Raw genomic sequence first — 5,270 nt, 5'->3', positions numbered from 1 at the left:
GTAGCTGGGACCACAGGCGCCCGCCACAATGCCTGGCCATTTTTTGGTAGCAGCCGTCATTGTTGTTTGGAGGTCCCGGGCTGGGGATTCGAACCCACCACCTTAGGTGTACGTGGCTGGCGCCTTAGCCGCTTGAGCCACAGGCGCCGAGCCTCTCATATTATTTTTTAAAAAACCCTTATAATCCATTCCCACCCCACTTCTCACTCCCTTACATCACTCCAAAGAATTGTTCTTACTGTCTCAACTATTCTACTTCCTCTACACTCCTCAGGCTTCCTTCCCTGCTAACTCCCCTGACAGAGAACTTGTCAAAGTCTGTACTTTATCTGATGAAAGCTGATACTTTATTCTCAATTTAACCCTCAAACATTCGACACGTTCATTCTTGAAATATGTGGAACTTCATTGTTCCTCACTGATGTGAGTGATTTGTTTCTGAGTTAGATAATTTTGAACACTGGAAGATATTTCTCCACCATTTTGTGCTGTTTATAAAAGTAATGGTGACATATGACACACTTTTAAGTTTAACCTGTGTTACTAACATTTTCACCATCACTTTCTTAAATCTAGACAGCCAGAAAGACAGTAAGTCAAGTGCTGATTTGTAGCATTTGATGATTTCTACGATGTGAATACCATGGCCGATTTCAGGCTATCAGCATAACCTCAGGAACTGGGAACTGATGGTATTATATAATATTTCCACTGTGCAGATATAGGAGAGTAGTGGTTCTCAACAGGGTTCTCAACATCTGGAGACCTTTTTGTCATAGCTGTGCTACTAGTATCTTGTAGATCAGCTCTTCTCAACCTGTGGGTCACGACCCACAGAAACTGTATTAAAGGGCTGCAGCATTAGGAAGATTGAGAACCACTGTTGTAGATAAAGGAGAGGAATTCTACCAAACAGGCTGCCTTGCACAGGACAGTCCCTACAACAAAAAGTTATCCAGCTCAAAATATCAGTAGTGCCACTATTAAGAAACCCTACAATCAGCATAAATAGCCTTGAGGAAATAAACAATAAACTGTAGTAAAATAATTAGTCGGTGATGAGTTTTGAGTATTTGTTACATTTATTTAATTGTAAGTTTTAAAAAAATTAATGATGGGCTCGGCACCTGTGGCTCAAGTGGCTAAGGCGCCAGCCACATACACCTAAGGTGGCAGGTTCAAATCCAGCCTGGGCCCGCCAAACAACAATCATGGCTGCAACCAAAAAATGGCCAGGCGTTGTGGTGGGCACCTGTGGTCCCAGCTACTTGGGAGGCTGAGGCAGGAGACTCGCTAGAGGCCAGGAGTTGGAGGTTGCTGTGAGCTGTGATGCCATAGCACTCTACCCAGGGAGACAGCTTGAGGCTCTGTCTCAAAAAAATAAAAAAATTAATGATGACTGAATTTAAAAACCAGCTCCTGAAGTTTCTGAAATTTAAAATTTGACTCTGCTGAACCACTACAAGCCAGCTCCAGCAAACCTAGACCACTACCGTAGTCTGGCTCCCACCTTCCTTCTTGACCCTGTCTCCCACTTAGTATCCTCTAAGCTTAAGGGACACTGTTTTCTTCCTTTCAGCTGCTTGAACGCATGAAGTTCCTTATCTGAAGGCATTTTTATCTGCTATTCCCTATGCCTACAACTTGTTTTCACTAGATTTTCCTGTAGTCGCTTCTTTGCAAAATGAAAGTAATGTCCCCATTACTGAGGCCTTCTCTAACTACTTATGCTAAAATACCCCTGAACATTCTCTATTCCATGATTATGTTATATCTTCTTCATGCACAGGCATTTTTTGATTTTTACCTTATATTTTAAGCACTGTTATTTATAGACTTAACCATTATCTGGTGACTTCTTACAATATGAAATGGAGATTTATCTCTCTTACACCAAACTAACCATAATACACACATACACTCTCATCCCCTACTTTCTTCTTCCTAATTAAAAACAAATCCGTAACACAATATAGAGTCCAAACTTTTCATTGCATGCAATACAGAGTTGAATTATTTCAAAATTAATTAAATACACAGAGTGAACCTGTCTTAGAGATAGGAGCCAGTAATAAGTCATACTATATCCAAATTTGGTGGTGGTGTCATGGGACATGTAATTACAGGGTAATAGATACATTTTGGTAATATTATTTACTTTGTTATGAGCAGTAGCTTAGGGGGCTTTTTGTTTTCTTTTGTGTCTCTTCAGAGTGATACTTCTAAAAACAAGTCAGATCTCAGTGTGTTACAGACCATTACTTTTGTGAAATAAAGTTATGAATTACTGGAAAAAGGAAGAAAAAACCACAAAGACATAGAAACTACAGGCCCACTGATCATTTGTTTAGATACCACAGCAGTGCAAATTGCTATAAAATTTTCTAATACTCTCACGTTCTTTATCTCTTCTGGTAACATACAGTTTAGGGACTGGCCTCAGAGTAGCACACCTTTTAGAGACCCACCCCTTGCCCTCAGGCCCCAGCCCTCACATATATATGTATAAGGATATTCCTTTTGGAATCATAACAGAAAAAAGAAACAATCTGAATGTTCAATAATGGAGGAAGGATTAAGTAAATTATGATATATCCATACTTATGAATACTGTGCAACTACAAAAAATAATGAGCAAGTTCTAAATGTATAAATAGACAAGTACATATTAAGCAAAAAAAAATAAGGTATAGTTTGATTACCTTATTGCAAATGCACCTATATGTATGTGTTTGTACATCTATTTGTGTATATATGTGTGTGTATATACACACAATTTAAAAATTTTAAATATTTAAAAAAGATCAATAGTTTGTATTATAATAATAGATAGGATTTATTGAGTGGTCATGGTGAATCAGAAACTATTAATGCCTTCTTTGCCTGTATTATCTGATTTAATCCTCTCAATTCTATGAGGTAGGTACTATGAGTTCCCATATTTTATAAATGAAGAAATTGAAGTTTGAATAAGTTAATTTATGCAAAATCACACAGCTAACTATGAGATATAATTTGTTGAGATTTAAACCCTGGTCTATCATACTTCAGATCCCAAACACTTTACCTTTCTACCCGTGCTTCCCATATTAAGGCTATTACTAGGGGAACAAAAAGGACATATATCCTTATTCATAAGAACGTCAATTTTTTTTTTTTTTTTTTGAGACAGAGCCTCAAGCTGTCCCCTTGGGCAGAGTGCCGTGGCATTATAGCTCACAGCAACCTCCAACTCCTGGGCTCAAGCGAGTCTCCTGCCTGCACCTCCCAAGTAGCTGGGACCACAGGCACCCGCCACAACGCCTGGCTATTTTTTGGTTGCAGCCGTCATTGTTGTTTGGCCGGTCCAGGCTGGGGATTTGAACCCGCCACCTTAGGTGTACGTGGCTGGCGCCTTAGCCAGTTGAGCTATAGGTGCCGAGCCGTGGAACGTCAATTTTTAAAACTCCACAATTTATAAAAAACTAGGAAGAAAATTTTAAGCTCCTGAATAATTTTAAACATCAAGAGAGAAGATAAAAAATTAAAATATATAAATAGGTTTTTCTTTTATTTTTCCTATAAATAGCATATCCTTTAGACAGTTTCTCTGCTTAGCTCCTGTCTCTCTAGACATAATAGACGTATTAGTAGATGTATATTATGTGTTTAAATAGTTCGGAGCTTTGAGATTTATAAATCATTTTACATTTTGCATATTACAAGCAACAATTCAGAATTTTAAATTTTTTAGCAAAGTTTAAAGCACGTTAAAGCACCTCAGTCATATTGCTGTGACAGATGCAATGAGTGACATTAGAAATACTGTGAGGTATCAGTAACTGAGATTAAGTGAAAATCCGTGTTTTTCCCTTTGTTCAGTATAGGACCTGTTTTTTTTTCTTTTTTCTATATATTTGACTATTAAAGATTTATGCACTTTGTGATGTAAACTCACAAAGTTGTGAAACTGGAACTTTGGAGTTAATTTACCGTAATGCTTCACTTTACAAATGATGAAATTGATGCCTAAAGATGGTAAGCATTTGTTCAAGGGTATATTAAGTAGCAGTATGAACTAAAACACATCTTCAGTCATTTAGTTTATTAATGCTCCTTGTATTATATGTAAGAAACTACCAAAAACAACGAGTTGCTTGCAAATCTTATTCTTCTCATAAGAATATATTTCTTCTTTTATATATACTGAAAAATGAGTAAAATTGTACATAATTTATATAATCTACACAAACAGAACACTCTTGCATATCACCCTTCTGATAACACTGGAGCAATAGTTCATTATTTGATCTAATTAATCACTCCGTTTTGAATAAGATGCTTCTTTAGAGTTGTAAATGCTTATGCAGCATAAATCAGAATTTATGCTATAATTTTTTAAAGGACTCAAACTATAATGTCTTTCTGACTTCTCTATTACTAAATTCTTCACGGTATTAATAAAAAGTGTGAATTAGAATTAGTGATTTTGTTTTGCTCTTTAACATTCAGGCTTCATCTTTTTTCAACATTTTAATGCATGATGTGTTAAGTAGCCTATGTAGATAAGAGTTACAAAGAAAGAAGAAGTCTGTAATCATCTCTCATTCTAGGTTAGGGACCTGGGCAATTTTGTGGATGCAAAGGAGGGTGTCCAGCCTTTTGTCTTCACTGTACCACATTGGAAGAAGAGTTGTTTAAGGCCACACATTAAATTCACAACTGCTAATGAAAGCTGATGAGCAAAAAACAAAACAAAAGTCCATGCATAATTTTCATGATATCTGCCACCACAGATAAGCAAAAAAGTCTTCGCATAATCTGCATGCAGCCAATGGGCTGTAGATTGGACACCCCTGACTGAAGAAATACAACAGTGTATGTGAAGATCATGGACTTTCAAGAAAAGCTGACTTGATTTTAACACTAGCTTAATTACTCAACTGTTTAACCTTAATCTCCCTATCTCTAATGTAAGGGTATTATAAAATATGCTATGCAAGGTTGTTACTGGAATTAGAAAAAAATAAACAAATTGAAATATATTAAGCAATCAATAATAGATGTCTTTTATTTTTGTTATTTTGATACCAAATTTTATTTTCATTATTTCATTTATACAACTCTAATTTTCTTTTTTTTTCTTTTTTTTTCTTTTTCTTTTTTTTTTTTTTTTGAGACAGAGCCTCAAGCTGTCCCCCTGGGTAGAGCGCCATGGCATTACAGCTCACAGCAACCTCCAACTCCTGGGCCCAAGCGAGTCTCCTGCCTCCGCCTCCCAAGCAGCCGGG

The 5,270-nt window shown here is 36.7% G+C and overlaps 1 protein-coding gene across 1 annotated transcript in view; it reads left to right on the top strand.

Moving 5' to 3' along the window:
- Window positions 1–5,270, top strand: part of CUNH11orf65 (chromosome unknown C11orf65 homolog) — an 83,927-nt gene that overhangs the window by 1,661 nt on the left and 76,996 nt on the right. The gene's annotated exons all lie outside the window — the stretch shown is intronic.

This window comes from Otolemur garnettii, unplaced genomic scaffold (genome assembly GCF_000181295.1).
Source record: "Otolemur garnettii isolate 467f Iridium unplaced genomic scaffold, OtoGar3 scaffold00086, whole genome shotgun sequence".
Lineage (NCBI taxonomy): Eukaryota > Metazoa > Chordata > Mammalia > Primates > Galagidae > Otolemur > Otolemur garnettii.
This window is presented reverse-complemented; position numbering and strand designations above follow the sequence as displayed.